This window comes from Arachis hypogaea, chromosome 14, assembly GCF_003086295.3.
Source record: "Arachis hypogaea cultivar Tifrunner chromosome 14, arahy.Tifrunner.gnm2.J5K5, whole genome shotgun sequence".
In the NCBI taxonomy this organism is placed as follows: Eukaryota; Viridiplantae; Streptophyta; class Magnoliopsida; order Fabales; family Fabaceae; genus Arachis; species Arachis hypogaea.
The window spans coordinates 61,500,483-61,523,521 of record NC_092049.1 but is presented as its reverse complement, the minus strand read 5'-3'; positions in this window follow the sequence as shown (position 1 = coordinate 61,523,521).

The window sequence follows — 23,039 nt, the reverse complement described above, 5'->3', positions numbered from 1 at the left end:
GAATAATGAAATTCATACTACTAAAGAGCAAACTGAATTGATAAGTTAACAATTTGTTTACATGTTAAATCTCATATTAATGTTTGATATTCTGTGTAGACATGATAATGCAACCAAGGAAATATTGAATAAAGATAAAGCATTTAATATAATAGATTGGATTCAACTAGAGGAAGCTATATTTGGACTTTCAAATGTTCTAGTTTTTCATAACTCTCCCCAATCCCCATCCCCAAATTAAAACAAATACTAGTACTATGCATGCCACCTCCATCTATCTCTATAACAATACTAGCTATTACTGTATGAACTAAATAATTTAGTTAAGTGTTACGAGTAAAAATATTGGTCAAGCCCAATTAGGATAGTTTCAATGACTATAAATACAGATAGTTTCAAAATTAGACCTTTTAGTGTGGCAGCTGCTAAACAATTAGGAGCAGAACAAGATAGCAGCAGAACAAGATAGCAGCAGAACAAGACAGCAGCAGTGTTTCATATCAACAAAATTAAGGTGGGGACTAGTGAAAGCAAGCACTCCTAAGTCCTAAGATCTTGAGTTGTTTCCATTGCCTATATTATAGTTGCTACTTGCTAGAGCGAGATATTCAAGGCAGTAAATAATGATAAGAAAAAGAAGGCCAAGGCAGAACACAGTTAATGATTTTTCAGAACAAAATTCTATTTACAACAAAAATCAGAACAACAAAGCCAGAAACATGTATAAGATAAGTTAGTTTTCTTCAACTAAATAATGATTTTTCATATGATTGCTAATTGAACCACAGTTAATACACTTCTTACTAAAGTTCTTGAATCAATGTCACCATTTGAAGTGTTCTTACTATCCCTCTTATGCAGCATTTTTCAAATTCATCATTCATCCCTGCAACTTCAACTACTAGTCTATTTCTTATGTAGCATTGTTCAAATTCATCATTCATCCCTGCAACTTCAACTACTAGTCTATCTAATTCTAATTCCTATAAGAGATTAGGAGATTGGTTGTTGGTTATATAACCAAGTAGCACAATACATATAGAACACTTACCTATTGGCTTAAATCAGCAAGTAGATTTTTTATGAAATCAAGTTTTAGGGGGGTTCAATTTGAAAATTCATACACCGTATATAAACAACTAGCGCTACATATATACTGTATATATTATGGTACATGCATGAACCAAAAAATTAATAAATGAGCATGGCAATCAGTTCATCAAGGATTCAACAAAACAGAACAAATCAGTATACTCATGAAGGAACAAAACAGAACAAATCAACAAAATAGAAAAAACCCAAATAAAACTCAGAACTCAGAACCAAGGGCAAGGAGGAGGCTTACCTCAATTGATGAGCATGAGCTCCGGCGAGCCACCAACGAAAGAAGAAGAGAACCAAAAAAGAGAGAAGACAGAGTCGCGAATGGGAGGTTGAGGCAGAGAGACAGAGTCTCGAATCAAAGTGAAGACTATAGACTCGAAGAGGTAGAGGCCGACGAACCACCGGCGAGCTCCGACGAGAGGCAGAGAGGAAGAAATGTTGACGGTGGCGAATAGTGGATTTGGGAACCACCGGCGAGCTCCGACGAGAGGCAGAGAGGAAGAAATGTTGACGGTGGCGAAGAGTGGATTTGGTTTTGTTGAATGGATTTGTCGAAGAGGAGAAGACTCAATTAGGGTTTTTTTAGATCCGGATCTTAATTTGGATCTGGATCTGGATCCGGATTTAAAACCATTTAAATGGATTGGATCAAAAACCAAATTATAAAATAAATGTAATTTGGTTTGGATTTTTTTTGGTTTAAAACTGGTTTTTTTAAAATGGTTTGGTTTGGATTTGGTTTAAAATCCAAAATATGGATTTTTTTGCCCACCCCTATTAGTAACTATGTCTTAAAGTTATGAATGTCCTATGAATCCATCACCTCTCTTAATTTAAAAAATGTTTTAATTCAAAAGAACAAGAAGTACATGAGTTTTGAATTTATCCTTGAACTTAGTTAAATTATATTGATGTGGTGACAATACTTTTTGTTTTTTGAATGAATGCTTGAACACTGCATATGTCTTTTGAAGTTGTTGTTCATGAATGTTAAATATGTTGGCTCTTGAAAGAATGATGACAAGGAGACATGTTATTTGATAATCTGAAAAATCATAAAAATGATTCTTGAAGCAAGAAAAAGCAGTGAATACAAAAGCTTGCAGAAAAAAAAATGAAAAACAATGGCGAAAAAAAATAGAAAGAAAAAGAAAAAGCAAGCAGAAAAAGCCAAAAGCTCTTAAAACCAAAAGGCAAGAGCAAAAAGCCAGTAAACCTTAAAACCAAAAGGCAAGGGTAATAAAAAAGGATCCAAGGCTTTGAGCATCAGTGGATAGGAGGGCCTAAAGGAATAAAATCCTGGCCTAAGTGGCTAAACCAAGCTGTCCCTAACCATGTGCTTGTGGCGTGAAGGTGTCAAGTGAAAACTTGAGACTGAGTGGTTAAATTCAAGGTCCAAAGCAAAAGCAGAGTGTGCTTAAAAACCTTGGACGCCTCTAATTGGGGACTATAGCAAAGCTGAGTCACAATCTGAAAAGGTTCACCCAGTTATGTGTCTGTGGCATTTATGTATCCGGTGGTAATACTGGAAAACAAAGTGCTTAGGGCCACGGCCAAGACTCATAAAGTAGCTGTGTTCAAGAATCAACATACTGAACTAGGAGAATCAATAACACTATCTGAACTCTGAGTTCCTATAGATGCCAATCATTCTGAACCTCAATGGATAAAGTGAGATGCCAAAACTATTCAAGAAGCAAAAAGCTACAAGTCCCGCTCATCTGATTGGAGCTATGTTTCATTGATATTTTGAAATTTATAGTATATTCTCTTCTTTTTATCCTATTTGATTTTCAGTTGCTTGGGGACAAGCAACAATTTAAGTTTGGTGTTGTGATGAGCGGATAATTTATACGCTTTTTAGCATTGTTTTTAGTATGTTTTTAGTAGAATCTAGTTACTTTTAGGGATGTTTTCATTAGTTTTTATGTTAAATTCACATTTCTGGACTTTACTATGAGTTTGTGTGTTTTTCTATGATTTCAGGTATTTTCTGGCTGAAATTGAGGGACTTGAGCAAAAATCAGATTCAGAGGTAGAAGAAGGACTGCTGATGCTGTTGGATTCTGACCTCCCTGCACTCAAAGTGGATTTTTTGGAGCTACAGAACTCAAAATGGTGTGCTTTTAATTGCGTTGGAAAGTAGACATCCAGGGATTTCCAGCAATATATAATAGTTCATACTTTGGCCGCGTTTAGACGACGCAAAAGGGCGTTGAACGCCAGTTCTATGCTACAGTCTGGAGTTAAACGCCAGAAACACGTCACAACCCAGAGTTGAATGCCAGAAACACGTTACAAAGTGGCGTTCAACTCCAAGAATGACCTCTCCACGTGTAAACTTCAAGCTCAGCCCAAGCACACACCAAGTGGGTGATGCCAAGGCATCATAGGCTAGTTTCACTAGCATTTTTCTGTTAGTTTCAGTTGTTTTATGCATTTTCTTGAGCTTAAAGTAACCAAAAATGGTTAAATGAAGAACAAAGCAATGAACCATCCAAACAACATGATTTTGATGCATATTCCATGAGTTTTAGTTATAATACTTAAATACTATGAATGGAAGATTTCTCATGAAATTTTGCAAGACTTTGATGCAATTGTTTGGATGATTTCAGGGAAGAAGAGGCTAAGCAAGGAAGCAACAAAATCAATGAAGGAAGCTTGAATATCACATGTGGAGTTTAAGTTCCAGTTTAAGCCTAAACTAGAGCTTAAACGTCAAAATCATGAAGGATAAGAAATGCTGGAATTGAAGTTTAACCTCCAGTTTGACCTTAAACTGGAGGTTAAACGCCAGAATGAAAAGCCTCACTAAAGAAGCATTCCACGTTTAACCTCCAGTTTGACCTCAAACTGGAGGTTAAACGCCAGAATGATGATACCACTCAGGGAGGAGTTCCACGTTTAACCTCCAGTTTGACCTCAAACTGGAGGTTAAACGCCAGAACCAGGAAGAGTACCAGGGAGCCATTCCACATTTAAGCTCCAGTTTGACCTCAAACTGGAGCTTAAACGTGTTCGACAGCTTTTCTCCTCCAGGGGTGCTCTCTCCATTTCCACGTTTAACCTCCAGTTTGACCCCAAACTGGAGGTTAAACGTGTTCGACACCTCCAGGGCTACCATTCTAAGCTTCCACGTTTAACCTCCAGTTTGACCTCAAACTGGAGGTTAAACGTGTTCGACCTCCAGTATGCCTCCACCCTTTTCCACGTTTAACCTCCAGTTTGACCTCAAACTGGAGGTTAAACGTGTTCGACCTCCAGGGCTGCCCTTCCTATTTCCACGTTTAAGCTTCAGTTTAACCTTAAACTGAAGCTTAAACGTGTTCGACTACATGACTCTCCAGGGCTACCTTCTTCCATTTCCACGTTTAAGCTTCAGTTTAACCTTAAACTGAAGCTTAAACGTGCTTCTACAAAAAGCCTCACTGGAAGTGTCTGGCGTTTAAGCTGCAGTTTAAGCTTAAACTACAACTTAAACGCCACTCTTGGAAAAGGTTTCTGGGCCAAAAATATTGTGATTTAAGTTAGTCTTTGAGCACAAATATTAACTTAAACTTACTTTGGTATGAAACCCAATTGAATATCATGGTTTATGGGATTGGGCCTGAAGGATTGATGAGTTTGAAATCTCAATTTATTGAGTCATGTGTCATTATTTGCTTATCACTAAGTTGGCTCAATAAAAGTTACAGGAATTGGATCAACAACCTCATCAAGATTATGGATCATAAACCCAAGGCAAAAGGAAAGCAAGGAGAGGCCTCAAAGCCCAAGAAGCACAACTGAAGCTCAATATAGAAAGTGTATAAATAGGATAGAAGTTAAGTTAGAGGGGACTTTTACTTTCACTGGTAGCTAGTTTTCCTTTTCTTTGTAATTGAATTCAGAGCTATGATTCACTAAACCCCTTTCATTGGGTTAGGGAGCTCTATTGTAATTCAATGAATCAATAATAGTTTATCTTCTTCTTCAATCTTTTCTCTTGAATTTTGTTAGAAAGCTTCTCGATCTAATTCCATTGAGTAGTTGTCTTGGGAAAGAAACTACCCATACTTGGAATCCTTCGGAGCCTTGGGAAAGGAATGGAGGATTCATGCTAGAGAAGCTTTCTCACAGTGAATTGGATTGGGGTTTGGATGGATATTGTGACATGTAATCCTACCAAATTGTGGTTCATGAAATTGTGTGGTATAATCAGTGATCAAGCGTCATCTCTTCTTATGAACATTTAAACCAAGGGATTGGGAATTTGTTTGTTTTTAGAGAGAATTGGTGAGCCAAGGGATTGGGATCCAATCATATAAGATTGCCAAGCAAAATTCAATGAACGCATTGGTTGAGGAAGAGATAAACATGTTTTGATTCGGAGATCTCAATATCTCCTATAACCCAATGAATTCCCCATTTCTGATTTCCACTTTCTCTTTACATTCTGCTACTCAATTCATGCAATCACCCCCATTCCCTTTTAATTTCAGCAATTTAGTTTCTGCTCTTTAATTCATGCAATTTAAGATTCCGCCATTTCAATTTCTTGTCATTTACTTTTCCCGCCAATTTTACATTCCGCAATACTCATCTCAATCTTGATTCCGCTCAACTAGAACACACTTCTAATCCGAATTGCTCATTCAACCAATCCTTGTGGGATTCGACCTCACTCTATTGTGAGTTTTTACTTGACGATAACCGGTGCACTTGCCGGAAGGAATTTTGCCGATCGTGCAATTTCCTAAATCGTAGCATAACTAGTTTATGTGCATCAGTGGGCCCCAGAAGTGGATTTATGCATCAATTACTTACTTCTGCACTCCATAGATTAAGGTGTGCAGCTCTCCTGTTCCTCATGATTTAATGCAAAGTACTACTATTTTCTATTCAATTCAACTTATTCCGCTTCTAAGATATCCATTCGCACCCAAGAACATGATGAATGTGATGATTATGTGACGCTCATCATCATTCTCACTTATGAACGCGTGCCTGACAAACACTTCTGTTCTACATGCAACCAAGCTAGAATGAGTATCTCTTAGATATCTAATACAGGGGACTGAGTCCGAGTTATTAGTATCTTCGTGGTATAAGTTAGAACCCATGGATGGCCATTCCTGAGATCCGGAAAGTCTAAACCTTGTCTGTGGTATTCCGAGTAGGATCTGGGAAGGGTTGACTGTGACGAACTTCAAACTCGCGAGTGCTGGGCATAGTGACAGATGCAAAAGGATAGTAAATCCTATTCCAGTATGATCGAGAACCTCCAGATGATTAGCCATGCCATGACAGATCATTTGGACCATTTTCACAGAGAGGATGGGATGTAGCCATTGACAATGGTGATGCCCTTACAGAAAGCTTGCCATGGAAAGGAGTAAGACTGATTGGATGAAGACAGCGGGAAAACAGAGATTCAGAGGAACGAAAGCATCTCTATACTCTTATCTAAAATTCTCACCAATTTATTACATCAGTATTTCTATCTTTATTTTCTGTTTATTTATTATTATTATTCGAAAACTCCATAACCATTTGATATCCGCCTGACTGAGATTAACAAGATGACCATAGCTTGCTTCATACCGACAATCTCCGTGGGATCGATCCTTACTCACGTAAGGTTTTATTACTTGGATGACCCAGTGCACTTGCTGGTTAGTTGTGCGAAGTTGTGAAGTTATGTTTGGACCATGGTAATGTGCACCAGTTATTGGCGCCATTGCCAGGGAGAGAACGAACAACAAATTTTACAACCTCAGAGTAACAATTTCGCATACCAAAAGTTAACCACCTATCCTTACCCGGTCAGAAACGGGAGAAGAGCTCATCTTGTACTTAGTTGTCGTTGATAAGGCAGTAGCCTCAGAACTGGTACGAAAAGATGAAGTCCGATAGCATCCTATTTATTTCACTAGTAAAGTCTTACAAGGGCTAGAGTTAAGATATTCTAGCATCTAGGAGGCTCCGACCTTACTTCCAGGGGCACATAATAAGAGTCTAAACAAACCACCCCATGAAACAAATTCTTTAGAAAACGGACATAGCAAGTCGAATGGTACAATGGGCCATAGAACTATCTGAGTTTGACTAAAGGTATAAAACTCGGACAGCCATCAAAGCTCAATGCCTCACCGACTTCATAGCAGAATACTCAAGTGACAAGAATGAAAACTCCACTGCTTAGAATCTTTATGTAGATGGATCCTCCGATAAAGTCGGGAGTGGTGCGGACATCATACTGGTCAATGAAAAGGGGACTTCAATAGAGCTTTCCCTAAAGTTTGAATTCCCTACTTCCAACAATCGAGCTGAGTATGAAGCCCTGATCACAGGCCTGAAACTCGCCAAAGAAGTTGGGTCAACCAAAGTGGTAGTCTTCAGTGATTCTCAGATAGTAACTTCTCAAACCAATGGAGAGTACCAGGTAAAAGATCCCAATATGAAGAGATACTTGAGAAAACACTTGAGCATCTTAAGCAATTTCTTGATACCGAGGTCCGACATATAACTCGGGAACGTAATAGCAGAGGAGATGCCCTTTCTAAATTGGCGACTACCAAACCAGGATGAAATAACAGATGTTTGATACAAGAAACTCTCAAGGAGCTCTCAATTATCAAGTTGGATAACAAGTTGGACATTCTACCTATCTCCGGCTTAAACCTCGGATAGATGACTCCCTTTATCGAATATCTAAAATTTGACATCCTTCCCAAGGAACAAAAGGAAGCCAAGAGAATTCAGAAGGAAGCACAGAACTACACATTGGTACAAAATGTCCTTTACAGAAGAGGAGTATCCACACCTTTGTTAAAATGTGTTCCGACTTGCAAAACTGAAGAAGTCTTGGAGGAAGTGCATAATGGCATCTGTGAAAACCATCTTGGAGCATGATCTCTAGCTAGGAAGGTAGTCCGAGCTGGATTCTTCTGGTGAACCTTGCAAAAGGACGCGACCAACTTTGTCTGCCTTGCCAGATGCATGCCAACTTCCACATCGCTACCCACGAAGAGCTCATTAGCGTAACCTCTCCATGGCCTTTTACGAAATGGAGCTTGGACCTACTAAGATCTTTTCCCCAAGCCCTGGACAGGTTAAGTACCTCATTGTGGGAGTGGATTACTTCACCAAGTGGATAGAAGCGAAACTAGTACCTACTACCACAGCTCAAAGAAATTGGAAATTCCCATACAAGAATATCATTATTCGATTCAGAGTTTCTCACTCCATTTCCACAAATAATGGTACACAGTTCACCGTGTAACACCCTAATATTCAAATCCTTATGCTCGAGTCATAAGTAAATGATAATAAGGTGGTACGACTCTCAAGGTAGATTTTTAATACATAATTATAAATAAAATTAAAAGGAGTATTAATCGAGAAGCCTGAAAAAAGTGAAAATAAAAAAATGTGAAGTCGAAAGTGATATACAGATAACGGCATTAAGGAGAATAAGAGAAGGACAGTATATGGATATATAACATAAGTAAATAGTCACTAGTCACGACCCGCGAAGTTTAGGCCGGCTAGGATACAATATGAAAGTAGTTGTTCCGAGGGTTGCCTAAAACTGTAGGTCGATCTCGGACGAGATCTTCTGTGCTGGTCGGGGCTGACGTGTCCGGCTAGTGAGTGGCGGCCGGAGCTGTCGTGTCCGACTTATTGGACTGGCTGCACTGCTGATCCTTTGTCACCGGAGGGTGGGGGTACCTGCAAGAGACTCCGATGCTTAAGTTAGCATGGGTATTAAACAGGTTTTTAGTTGAATCAGAGTATGAGTTATACCTGGGTGCTCCAGTGTATTTATAATGGTGTAGAGTGACCTTTTTAGATAAGATAAGTTGGTTATCTTATCTTATCTTTGGGTGAGGTCAGCTTATCTTCAAGGGAACCACTCTAATCTCTATAGGCTTGGGTCGCCTTTGGATTTGGGTCGTGCTCCTCTTATTTGGGCCCTTTATTTGGGCTTTCCTGGCAGTTTGGCCAAGCTCTTTGAGAAGAGGTCGGATAGCCTGACCTGAAGAGGTCGGTCGCTTTATTATTGAACATCCCGGGTCGGATAGCTCGACCCAGGGTGTGAACAGTGCCCCTGCTCGAGCTCGGTCTTTCTTTTTGAGGTCGAGTCCTAGTTCTTTAAGACTTTGATCCTTCTTTGATGAAGCCGAACTCGAGCATTTGTCGATTTCTTTCTTTGTAGAATTTTCCTTTTTTGAATGTGGAACGTTTTCTTCTGAAAGCGCGCTCTTTTATATTAGCGCTCTGTTCTTGGGAACGTGCGAGGGTTTAGTACCTTCATTAATTGGTTTTAATTGCCCCATTTCCCTTGGCTTTTTATTTTGAACCTTACACACAGAAACGGTTTCTCTTCTCCGTTTTTACTTGTAACTTCCCTTTTCTTTCTCCCTTTCTGTTTCCTAAAGTTTGTGGTTTTCATCTTTCTTCTTTGCAACGTCATTTGGTGATTTCTTGGTGTCTCTCTTTGCTCGGAAGGTGATTCTGTCCCTTCGTCTTCGATCTTCTACAAAACTTCTTCCTTTGTTCAGGTTGGTTCTTCTTTTCATCCTTTTATCTAATAAGGCTTTGATTCTGACTGAATGTGCGTTTGGGAAAGCTAGAACCTTTTGGTAGTATTCTGTTTGCTTGTTACTGTGATGTATTTTTTCTAGTTTCTTTTTCGTCTTTATGCATATTCCTGGTATTTCTGTTGAGGCTTTCTTCCACTTTACATGTTCTGCTGTTGCTTCTGGTTGTTTTTTTGAGCCTTTGAAAAACTGTGTTTGTTTACTTCTACAAAGATTGCCCCTTTTCGCCCTTTTGTAAGAGATGATCGATGCTTTGTTTTACTTTGTTTGTTCGGAGGGGGACTTTATTTCTCTAAAAAGGTTGCATCTTTGATGATATTTTGTTGTTTAGTAGCTTCATTCGTTGATCAAAACTGAGATAGTGAATCTGGGAGGTAGTTTATCTTAATGATCTGTGGCTCATAGCTTTCTTCTCAAAGTGTCGCTTTAGTTGAAAGAAAAGAAAAAAAAGGTTTATTGTTTTCTTGTTAGGACGTATCGAGATGTAGGCTTGTAGGTTTCCTGAGTCCCTGTCCTGCTAACTGCCTCCAAAGGATGCCCCTGGATCTTCTTGGTGTGGGTCCTAGGGTTTCCTTTTGATGCTTGTACTGCGTTGGATTATGTTGGCCGAGTTGTTTTGATTTCGTCTGAGATGTTTTTTAGTAATCCAATCTTCTTTTCTTGTTTGTAGGACTAGTTGGCCATGTCTTCTCGCAAAAATATTATAGAGATGTCTTCTAAAGTTCCTGAGGGGATGTCCGATTGGCTGGACTCCCTTGCCTTAATGTGTGTTTCTGTGGTGGATGCTGAATTTATTGTAGAGCTTAGAAAACATCATAGGTTTTGTGGTAGCGGTGCCAAGGAGAGGGATTACGAGCTTGTAGTGCCTGACTCTGACAAGAGGGTTTGTTTTCCAACCTCGGTCGAGGGGGAGCGTCCCTTCTTCTATGCATATGAATATTTCTTCAGCCAGTTGGATATTACATTTCCCTTTACTGCTTTTGAGATTGATTTGTTGTGGTCGTGTAACGTCGCCCCGTCCCAGCTTCATCCAAATTCCTGGGGCTTTGTTAAGATCTTTCAGCTGCTTTGTTAGGAGTTAGGTGTTACACCTTCTCAGACTCTTTTCCTCTATCTTTTTGTTTCGGCCAAGCCCGGGGCTTCTTCTAAAAAGAAAGCTTCTTGGGTTTCTTTTAGATCTGCCCAGGGACATAAAGTTTTTGCCATGTACGATGAGTCCTTTAAAGACTTTAAGAACTATTTCTTTAAAGTTTGAGCTGTTGAGGGGGCCCGCCCCTTTTTCCTTGATGAGAATGATGAGCCTGCTTTTCCTCTAGAATGGCAAAAGAATGTGACAGTGTCTCGTTATACTTGGGAGATGCTTGACGAGGTTGAGCGGGCTTTTGTTATTGTTCTTGAAGATATATGGGGGGAACCTCCCCACCTTGATACCAAAAAGTTTCTGGGGACCCGTCCCTGGTCCAAATTGCGTTGGGTATTATCTGACTTGTTTTTGTCCTTGTTTTCTAGCTTCGCCTTCTTTTCTTTGCGATTGTAACCCCTTACTATGGTTGATTCTGTTTTTCAGAGATGTCTAAAAATAATGACTCCATGAAGGCCAGGAAGGCTGCTGCCGCTAAAAACATGTCGGTCAAGGTGGAAGGTGTTCATACCCTGGGTCGAGCTATCCGACCCGGGATGATCGGCGACAAAGCGACCGACCTCTTCAGGTCAAACTATCCGACCTCTTCTCAAAAAGAGCTCGGTCAAATCGACAGGAAGGCCCAAGAAGGCCCAAACAGAGGAACACGACCCAAATCCAAAGGCCGTCCAAGCCTATAGAGATAAGGGCGGTTCCCTTGAAGATAAGCTGACCTCAACTCAAAGATAAAGATAAGATAAGAGAACTAACTTATCTTATCTAGAAAGGTCACTCTACAACCACTATAAATATACTAGAGCACCTAGGTATAACTCATACTCTGATTCTACATAAAAACCTGCTTAATACCCGTGCTAACTTAAGCATCGGAGTCTCTTGAAGGTACCCCCCACCCTCCGGTGGCCAAGGATCAGCAGTGCAGCAAGTCCAACAAGTCGGACACAACAGTTCCGACCATCACCAGCCAGCCAGACATGTCATCTCTGACCAGTACAGAAGATCTCATCCGAGATCGACCTCCAGTTTTAGGTGACCCTCGGAACATTGGCACCGTTGCTGGGGAACCTGGAAGTTATCCCAATACCATGGCGGACGGCCATGACAACGACCACGATTCAGATCTAGAAAACAGAACGCCGCACAAGAATATGGACACTACACTGAAGGATGCTCCGGAATCCAACGGGGACAAAAACTCATCAAATCCTGGGGTAATAGAAGCACTTTAAGATCGTTTAAAGCAACTCGAAAAAGAAACCCAACAACAACGAGAGGTCGGGAAGGATCTACAAAGAGAGGTACGGCGGTGTCGAGAATTGGAAAATAAACTACTGCAACTAGAAGCCGATCTCAAATCAAAAGCTCCTCGGACCGTTCCTGAGGAAAATTCACGCAAAGAACAAGATCCATTCACCAGGGAAATCATGAAGACCAAAATTCCAAAGGACTTCAAACTCCCGGATATGATTTTGTATGATGGCACCACAGATCCCAACCATCATCTCAGCAATTTCAGAAGCAGAATGTACCGCACCGATGCCTCAGATGCCGTTCGCTGTAAAGCCTTTCCAACAACTCTCACGAAGACAGCAATCAGATGGTTCGACAACCTACCTCCCAAGTCCATCTCAAACTTTGACGACCTGGCCAAAAAGTTCCTAGCCAGATTTTCCATCTAGAAAGATAAGGCCAAGCACGCTCCCAGTTTACTAGGGATCAAGCAAGGAGATCGGGAGAGCCTCCGCAACTACATGGAAAGATTCAACAAAACATGCATGGACATACAAAGCTTACCAACAGAGGCCGCCATCATGGGACTCATCAACGGCCTACGAGAGGGACCTTTTAGCCAATCTATATCAAAGAAGTACCCTACCTCATTAGACGAAGTCCAAGAGCGAGCAGAAAAATATATCAACATGGAAGAAAACGCTCGATTGGGAGAAACCTCAAAATATAGGACCCCCTACCGAGATAAAGACAAAGAATCCAAAAGGAAAGAAGATCGACAAGGGAAGAAAATAAAAAAATACCATAATTACACTCCTCTCAGGACATCCCTGGTTGACGTATACAAAGAAATCTATCACACAGAGAAAATCCCCCCAGCACGGCCACTCAAAGGCAAAAGGGGAGGAGGAAACCGGAAGGAATATTGTGAATACCATCGAGTCCGAGGGCACTCCACCAACGAATACTTCGACTTAAAAAATATCATAGAAAAATTGGTAAGAGAAGGAAAATTAGATCGATTTCTGGCCACCCGAGATGATGATCAAAGAAAGAGACGAAGGGATGAAGATGCCGAACAAACTGAACGATCACCTCGGACACCAGAAAGACACGTCCACATGATACACGACGGATTCGCAGGAGGTGGGATCTCCAAATCATCTCGCAAGAGATATCTCAAAGAAGTATATCATGTCGAGGGAAAGGAGGAAGCACCCGACATCCCCGCAATAACGTTCACTAAAGAAGACGCATCCGGCATCATCTCAGGACACGATGATCCCATGGTCATCACTATCATATTGGCAAATGCCAATTTACACTGCACATAAATAGACTAAGGGAGTTCTGCCGACATCTTATTCAAAACAGCCTTCGACAAACTCGGCTTTGAAGAAAAGGAACTTAAAGCATATCCGAACAGTCTGTTTGGACTAGGAGATACCCCGGTTCAACCACTGGGATACGTATCACTGCATACAACCTTCGGAAAAGGGAACCAATCCAGGACCCTCAAAATAGACTACATCGTGGTCAATGTAAGTTCAGCCTACAATGCTCTCATAGGTCGGACAACACTCAATCAACTCAGTGCAATAGTCTCGACTCCACATCTATGCATAAAATTCCCAACTACAGAGGGGATAGCCATGATAAAAGCAGATCAAAAGATGGCACGCCGCTGTTATAACAAAAGTCTAAACCTCAGAGGCAGAGGAGAAGAGTTTCATACAATTGAGCTTGGTGGAGAGCGACGAGAAGAACTCCGTCCACAGCCAGAAGGCGATATAGAGAAGGTTCAGATCGGAGACACCTCGGACAAAACAACTAATATCGGGACGATCCTAAGAGGAGACTCAAAAGAATTACTGATACAATTCTTACGCGATAATGTTGATCTCTTTGCATGGAAAGCCGCAGACATGCCAGGCATAGACCCCAAGCTAATGTGCCACAAGTTGGCGGTCTATCCAGGATCTCGGCCGGTGCAGCAGAGACGAAGAAAACTTGGGCCAGAGCGATCCCAAGCTGTGGAAGAGCAGGTACAGGCTCTACTGGAGGCAGGATTCATAAGAGAAGTCAAGTACCCACTATGGCTAGCCAATGTCGTCTTGGTGAAAAAATCAAATGGGAAGTGGCGGATGTGTACCGATTACACCGATCTCAACAAAGCCTGCCCAAAAGATCCTTACCCACTCCCAAGTATCGACGCTCTGGTAGATGCTTCCTCCGGATATAGATACCTCTCATTTATGGACGCATACTCAGGATACAACCAAATCCCCATGTATCCACTAGATCAAGAAAAGACCTCGTTTTTAACACCGAAAGCAAATTACTGCTACATCGTGATGTCCTTCGGTCTCAAGAACGCGGGAGCTACTTATCAAAGGCTGATGAACAAAGTCTTTTCAGACCACATTGGAAAAATCATGGAAGTCTATGTGGACGACATGTTGATAAAGACACAGAGCGAAGATACATTATTGTCCGACCTGGCTCAAGTGTTCGACACTATAAGGAAGCACGACATGCGACTCAATCCTGCAAAATGCACCTTTGCGGTAGAAGCAGGTAGATTTCTAGGTTTCATGCTCACATAAAGAGGAATTGAAGCAAACCCGGATAAATGCCAAGACATACTCAACATGAAGAGCCACACCTGTGTCAAAGAAGTACAGCAACTCAACGGGAGGTTGGCCACCTTATCCAGATTCTTAGCAGGAGCAGCGATAAGATCTCTCCCCTTCTATGCTACTTTAAAGAAGGGAAAGTAGTTCGAATGGACGACGAAATGTGAACAAGCCTTCCAAGACTTCAAGGAATTCTTAGGACGGCCGCCTATCTTATCTCGACCACGAGAAGGAGAACCGCTCATATTATATCTCGTAGTAGGAAGCCAGGAAATAGCCTCAGCACTAGTCAGAGAAGACGAAAGTGGGCAACAACCCGTCTACTTCATTAGTAAAGCGCTACAGGGATCCGAGTTGAACTACCAGAAAATAGAAAAATTTGCCTACACCCTCATTCTAACGTCTCGACGACTTCGCCCGTACTTCTAGGCTCACACCATTAGGGTTCGAACCAACCAGCCCATAAAAGGAATATTACAGAAAACAGATCTGGCAGGCAGAATTTTACAATGGGCAGTCGAGCTATCCGAGTTTGACCTCCAATATGAAGCTCGAACGGCCATCAAATCACAGTATCTGGCCGACTTCATCGCAGAATTCACAGATGCCCTCGAAATTCCCACAGAATGGAATCTCTATGTGGACGGTTCTTCAAATAAGACTGGAAGCGGCGCAGGTGTAATAATAGAAAGCAACCAAGGAACCCAAGTTGAGCTCTCCCTCAAGTTCGGGTTCCCAGCTTCAAACAACCAGGCGGAATATGAAGCGTTATTAGCTGGTTTGAAGCTGGCTAAAGAGGTTGGAGCTCAAAAACTCAACATCTATAGTGATTCACAAGTAGTCACCTCACAGATAACGGGGAGCTATCAAGCTAAAGATCCCACAATGAAAAAGTATTTGGATAAAACCAAGGAACAGCTCGGACAACTCGAGGAATATAAGATCTGCCACATACCCCGCGAGCAAAATGCCCGAGCTGACGCACTCTCGAAACTAGCCAGCACCAAACCAGGGGGCAACAATAGAAGCCTCATCCAGGAAATGTTACAGAACCTGTCAATCTCGGAAGAAGGAAAAGTCCTAGCCATAACAAGCCAGGACCAAGGATGGATGACCCCCATAATCAACTACCTCAAAGCAGGAACACTCCCCACGGACGAAAAAGAGGCGAAGAGGTTAAAACGGGAGGCTCAGTACTACACCATCATAAACAACACCCTATATAAAAGAGTGATCTTAATACCACTACTAAAATGTGTGCCGACCTCCAACACAAGGAAAGTTTTAGAAGAAGTACACAGTGGTATTTGTGGCAATCATCTCAGGGCACAAACTCTCACCAAAAAGGTACTGCGGGCGGGATTCTACTGGCCAACCCTACAGAAAGAGGCTATAGAATTTGTAAAGACATGTCCACCATATCAGAAACATGCCAACTTCCACATCACCCCGCCAGAAGAGCTCATCAGTGTAACCTCGCCTTGGCCATTTGCAAAATGGGGACTTGATCTTCTCGGACCCTTTCCCCAGGGATCAGGACAAGTAAAATTCTTCATAGTCGGAGTAGACTATTTTACAAAATGGATTGAGGCAGAGCCCCTAGCCAATGCCACCGCTCAAAGAAGCCGGAAATTCCTATACAGGAATATTGTCACGAGGTTTGGGGTTCCATACTCCATCACCACAGACAATGGCACTCAATTCACAGACGCAGGCTTCAGGAGACTAGTAGCCGACTTGAATATAAAGCACCAGTTCACCTCCGTTGAACACCCTCAAGCCAATAGACAGGCAGAAGCCGCCAACAAAGTCATATTGGCCGGGTTAAAACGGAGATTACAAGATGCAAAGGGAGCTTGGGCAGAGGAGCTTCCACAGGTCCTATGGGCATATCGAACGATGCCATATTCCACCACAAAGGAATCCCCCTTCCGATTAGCATATGGAATAGAAGCAATGATCCCAGTAGAGATCGAGGAAGGATTGCCTAGAGTGGTTCATTACAATGAGGGAGCAAACTCCCAACTTCAGAGGGAAGAGCTTGACCTACTACCTGAAATCCAAGAAAGAGCTCGGATCAGGGAAGAAGCACTAAAGCATCGAATGGCTTCCAGATATAATCAAAGGGTAGTGCCGAGAAATTTCACAGAGAATGATCTCATCCTAATCTGAAATAATATCGGAACAACTCGACCAGGAGAAGGAAAGCTGGCAGCAAACTGGAAAGGACCCTACCAAGTTGTAGAAGTACTTGGGAAGGGCTACTACAGACTGTCCGAACTCGATGGACGAGAGCTTCCCAGATCATGGCACGCCTGCAACCTAAGAAGGTACTACAGTTAGAAAAGGTAAAAGATCTCATTATTGGATGCACTCTTTTTCCTGAAAAGGTTTTTTAACGAGGCACCAAGTTGAGACTCAGATACTATCCGACTTAAAGGGATGAAAAATTCCCACATGTATATATTTGCACTTTCCTTTGAATAAAATATATTTTTTAGATATTCTACAAGATCTCAAGACGCATTAATTTGAAGCATTCATCGTCCGATTATAAAGCAACAGATCGGCGGAAAGTGAAAAATAATTTCACTGCACGATCACGATAAAGATAAACCGTCCGATAAAGGTGAAAACGCGATTCACCCAAAAGACGATCTAGAGATGACAACCACTTTCTACAAATCGGCAAAGATGAACACAGAATAATGTAAAAAGTTATCGAAAGTGATCCAAAAAAGAACCTGACGAGGTCTTACGGATTGCTAAAATAATAACTTAAAGACTGGCCGACGTTAAGAAGTCGGACCAAGTCAACCCAAGTTATAAGTAAACCCTGGAAAGAGGTCTAGCCAACCCTATTAAAGAGGATTACTTTAACTTAGAAGGGCCCGACATGATAAAGTCAGCCCAAAATGAAAAAGTTATAAAAGGAGTCCCTGAAAGAGACCTGACAAAGGTCCAAAAAAGAGGACTACAAAAATAACTTAGAAAGAGGACGACGCAAAGAAGTCGACCTACAAACAAGTTATAAAAGTAATCCCTGAAAGAGACCTGACAAAGGTCCAAAAAAGAGGATTACAAAATAACTTAGAAGAGATCGACCTAACAAAGTCGATCTCCTACAAAAGAAAGTTATAAAAGTAATCCCTGAAAGAGACCTGGCAAAGGTCCAAAAAAGAGGATTACTAGAAATAACTTAAAACAAAAACTACAACTTGGACCGACAAGAGAAGTCGGACCAAAGAAAGCTAAAGAAGGACCGGCAAGAGAAGTCGGACCAACGAAAACTACAGCTTGGACCGACAAGAGAAGTCAGACCAACGAAAACTACAGTTTGGACCAACAAGAGAAGTCAGACCAACAAAAACTACAACTTGGACCGACAAGAGAAGTCGGACCAAAGAAAGCTAAAGAAGGACCGGCAAGAAAAGTCGGACCAAAAAGAAACAAGCGCTAAAAGGGACATAGCTTTACCCAAAAAGCCACACGACAAGGCTATCGAAATTGTTCAAGACTAAATAAAAAGGTTCCACCAAGAACACTAAAAGTTGTCGGACGAGTTAGCCCCGAAAGTCGTCCTACCTCAACCAAACAGGAGACATGATGAGCGGATATTTTATACGCTTTTGGGGTTAACTTCATATAGCTTTTAGTATGTTTTAGTTAGTTTTTAGTTTATTTTCATTAGCTTTTAGGAAAAATTCATATTTCTGGACTTTACTATGAGTTGTGTATTTTTCTATAATTTCAGGTATTTTTCTGGCTGAAATTGAGGGAGCTGAGCAAAAATCTGATTCAGGCTGAAAAAGGACTGCTGATGCTGTTGGATTCTGACCTCCCTGCACTCAAAGTGGATTTTCTGGAGCTACAGAACTCGAAATGGCGTGCTTCCAATTGCGTTGGAAAGTAGATATCCAGGGCTTTCCAGCAATATATAATAGTCCATACTTTGCTCAAGGATAGATGACGTAACCTGGCGTTCAACGCAGTTCTCTACCCAATTCTGGCGTCCAGCGCCATAAAAGGATTAAAAGTTGGAGTTCAATGCCAGAAATGGATCCAAACCTGGCGTTGAACGCCCAAAATGGCCTTATGCACGTGAATTGCTTAAGTCTCAGCCCCAGCACACACCAAGTGGGCCCCATAAGTGGATCTCTATACCATCTGTTATGGTTTACTCAATTTCTGTAAACCTAGGCTACTAGTTTAGTATTTAAACAACTTTTAGAGACTTATTTTGTATATCATGACATTTTAGATCTGAACTTTGTACTCTTTGACGGCATGAGTCTCTAAACTCCATTGTTGGGGGTGAGGAGCTCTGCTGTGTCTCGATGAATTAATGCAAGTATTTCTGTTTTCCATTCAAACACGCTTGTTCCTATCTAAGATGTTCATTCGCGCTTAACTGTGATGAAGGTGATGATCCGTGACATTCATCACCTTCCTCAACCCATGAACGTGTGCCTGACAACCACCTCCGTTCTATATCCGATTGAATGAGTATCTCTGAGATCTCTTAATTAGAATCTTTGTGGTATAAGCTAGAATTGATGGCGGCATTCATGAGAATCCGGAAAGTCTAAACCTTGTCTGTGGTATTCCGAGTAGGATTCAATGATCGAATGACTGTGACGAGCTTCAAACTCGCGAGTGCTGGGCGTTAGTGACAGACGCAAAAGGATGAAGAATCCTATTCCAGTATGATCGAGAACCGACAGATGATTAGCCGTGCTGTGACAGAGCATGTGAGCATATTCTTCACTGAGAGGATGGGATGTAGCCATTGATGACGGTGATCCCCTACATACAGCTTGCCATAGGAAGACGTGCGTGTGTGAATCAGAAGACAGAGGAAAGCAGAGATTCAGAAGACAAAGCATCTCCAAAACTCCAACATATTCTCCATTACTGCATAACAAGTAACCTTTAATTTATGCTCTCTTGGTTATTTGCAATTCAACTGATAAACATAATTGACTTCCTGACTAAGATTTACAAGATAACCATAGATTGCTTCAAACAAACAATCTCCGTGGGATTCGACCCTTACTCACGTGAGGTATTACTTGGACGACCCAGTGCACTTGCTGGTTAGTGGTACGAGTTGTGAAAAGTGTGATTCACGATTCGTGCACCAAGTTTTTGGCGACGTTGCCAGGGATTGTTCATGTTTGAACAACTGACGGTTTATTTTGTTGCTTAGATTAGGAAAATTTTCTTTTTTTTTTTGTTTAGAGTCTCTTATTATTGTCGTGTTAAAATTTTAGAATCCTTATTTTCTTTTTAAAATAGTTTTCAAAAATAATTTCTCTATTAAATCCTGTGCCAAACTTTAAGTTTGGTGTTTTCTTGTTGATTTTCCTTAAAATTTTCGAAAATTTATTCTGGTTTTCTAAAAATTTTAAGTTTGGTGTTCTTCCTTTGTGTTTTTGTGTCTTGTGAATCTTCAAAGTGTTCTTGAGTTTTCCTTGTGTCTTGATCTTAAAATTTTTAAGTTTGGTGTTCCTTGGTGTTTTTCCTCCAAAAATTTTCGAAAACAAGGAGCATTAGATCTAAAAATTTTAAATCTTGTGCTATCTTATTGTTTTTCTCTCTCTTCTTAAAATTCAAAAATATCTTTTCTCTCTATTTTAAAGCATCTTTTTCGAAATCTATTTCTAAAATTCAGATTTTTATTTAAAAATTTAAAACCTTTTTCAAAATTCATCATATCCTTTTCAAAATCTCCTAACCACTTTCTCTCTCCTCACTTTTTCGAAAATCTTTCACTCATTTTTATTTATTTTATTTTGATTTATTTTGTTTCCGAAATAAATAAATAAAAAAAAATATGTTTTCTATTTTACATCATCTCCCTTTCTCCATCATGGACCTAAGCGGAAATGAACAGTCCAGGAGGACTCTGGGGTCATATTCTAACCCCTCTACTGCTTCATATGAGAGTAGTATCTGCATACCCTCCATTGGAGTCAGTAGCTTTGAGTTGAATCCTCAGCTCATTATCATGGTGCAGCAAAGTTGCCAGTATTCCGGTCTTCCACAGGAAGAACCTACAGAGTTTCTGGCACAGTTTCTACAGATTGCTGACACAGTACATGATAAGGAGGTAGATCAGGATGTCTACAGATTATTACTGTTTCCATTTGCTGTAAAAGATCAAGCTAAGAGGTGGTTGAATAACCAACCTAAAGCCAGCATAAGGACATGGAAATAGCTAACAGAAAAATTCCTGAATCAATACTTTCCTCCAAAAAGGATGACACAGCTAAGGCTGGACATCCAAGGCTTTAAACAAGGAGATAATGAATCTCTTTATGATGCCTGGGAGAGATATAGAGAGATGCTACGAAAATGCCCCTCTGAAATGTTTTCAGAGTGGGTTCAGTTAGACATCTTCTATTATGGGCTTGCTGAAGGAGCTCAGATGTCTCTAGATTACTCAGCTAGTGGATGTATCCACATGAGAAAGACAATTGAAGAGGCTCAAGAGCTCATTGATACAGTTGCCAGGAATCAGCATCTGTACCTAAGCAGTGACCCTTCCATGAAAGAAGAGGTTAAAACAGCAACTGCTGAACTCAGTCCGGTAAAACAAGCTGCTGAATTCAATCAGCAATTGGACTTTCTAACAAAGCAGTTGGCCGAATTCAAGGATAGACTACAAGAGACAAGGATGGCTAATATACATATGGACGAACAGTTTAAGCAAACAAAGCAGCAGCTGTCAAGGAAAATAATAGAAGAATGCCAAGCAGTTCAACTAAGAAGTGGGAAAACATTAAATACCCCACCTCAAGGTAGCAAAAAGCTAAGAAATGAGCAAACCACCCAAAATTCACTTGAGGACAGTAAGAGCCCAGGGGAAAGTAATTCTGGAATTAAAACACCAGAAATTTGGTGGAAAGCTGGCGCTGAACACCCAGACCATGCTCAGGACTGGCATTCAACGCCAGAAACAAGGCAGGACTGGCGTTCAATGCCAGAAATAGGCAAGAATCTGGCGTTGAACACCCAAAATGGGGAAGACCTGGCGCTGAACGCCCAAAATGGGCACAGTTCTGGCGTTCAGACGCCAAAAACAGACAATGAGTTGGCATCTCACGTCACTCCAGCTTCTAACTCTGGCACTCAATTGCTAGTGAGGGATCAGACACACACATGTGCTGATGACAACCCCTCTAAAAAGGCTTCTTCAACCACTTCTGTAGGCAATAAACCTACAACAACTAAGGTTGAAGAATATAAAGCCAAGATACCTTATCCTCAAAAACTCCGGAAAGAGGAGCAGGATAAGCAATTTGCTCGCTTTGCAGATTACCTCAGGACTCTTGAAATAAAGATTCCATTTGCAGAAGCACTTGAGCAAATACCTTCTTATGCCAAGTTCATGAAAGAGATCTTGAGTCATAAAAAGGATTGGAGAGAAACAGAAAGAGTTCTCCTCACTGAAGAATGCAGTGCAGTCATTCTGAAAAACTTTCCTGAGAAGCTCAAAGATCCTGGGAGTTTTCTGATACCATGCATATTAGATGGTCAATGCACCAAGACAGCTTTATGCGATCTTGGGGCAAGCATCAACCTAATACCTGCATCCACTATCAGAAAGCTTGGCTTAACTGAAGAAGTTAAACCAACCAGGATATGTCTCCAACTTGCTGATGGCTCCACTAAATACCCATCAGGCGTGATTGAAGACATGATTGTCAGAGTTGGGCCATTCGCCTTTCCCACTGACTTTGTTGTGTTGGAAATGGAGGAGCACAAGAGTGCTACTCTCATTCTAGGAAGACCCTTCCTAGCAACTGAACGATCCCTCATTGACGTCCAACAGGGGGAAATAACCCTGAGAGTCAATGATGATGAGTTTAAGTTGAACGCTGTCAAAGTCATGCAGCATCCAGACACATCAAAAGACTGCATGAAAGTTGATCTTATTGACTCTTTGGTAGAAGAGATCAACATGGCTGAGAGTCTTGAATCAGAGTTGGAAAACATCTTTAAAGATGTTCAGCCTGATTTAGAGGATTCAGAGGACATGAAAGAGCCTCTGAAATTTCTTCTGGAAGAGGAAAAACCTCCTAAACCCGAGCTCAAGCCATTACCACCATCCTTGAAATATGCATTTCTGGGAGAAGGTGACACTTTTCCAGTGATCATAAGCTCTGCTTTAAATTCACAGGAAGAGGAGGCACTTATTCAAGTGCTAAGGACACACAAGACAGCTCTTGGGTGGTCCATAGGTGACCTTAAGGGCATAAGCCCAGCTAGATGCATGCACAAAATCTTATTGGAGGATGATGCCAAACCAGTGGTTCAACCACAGAGGCGGCTAAA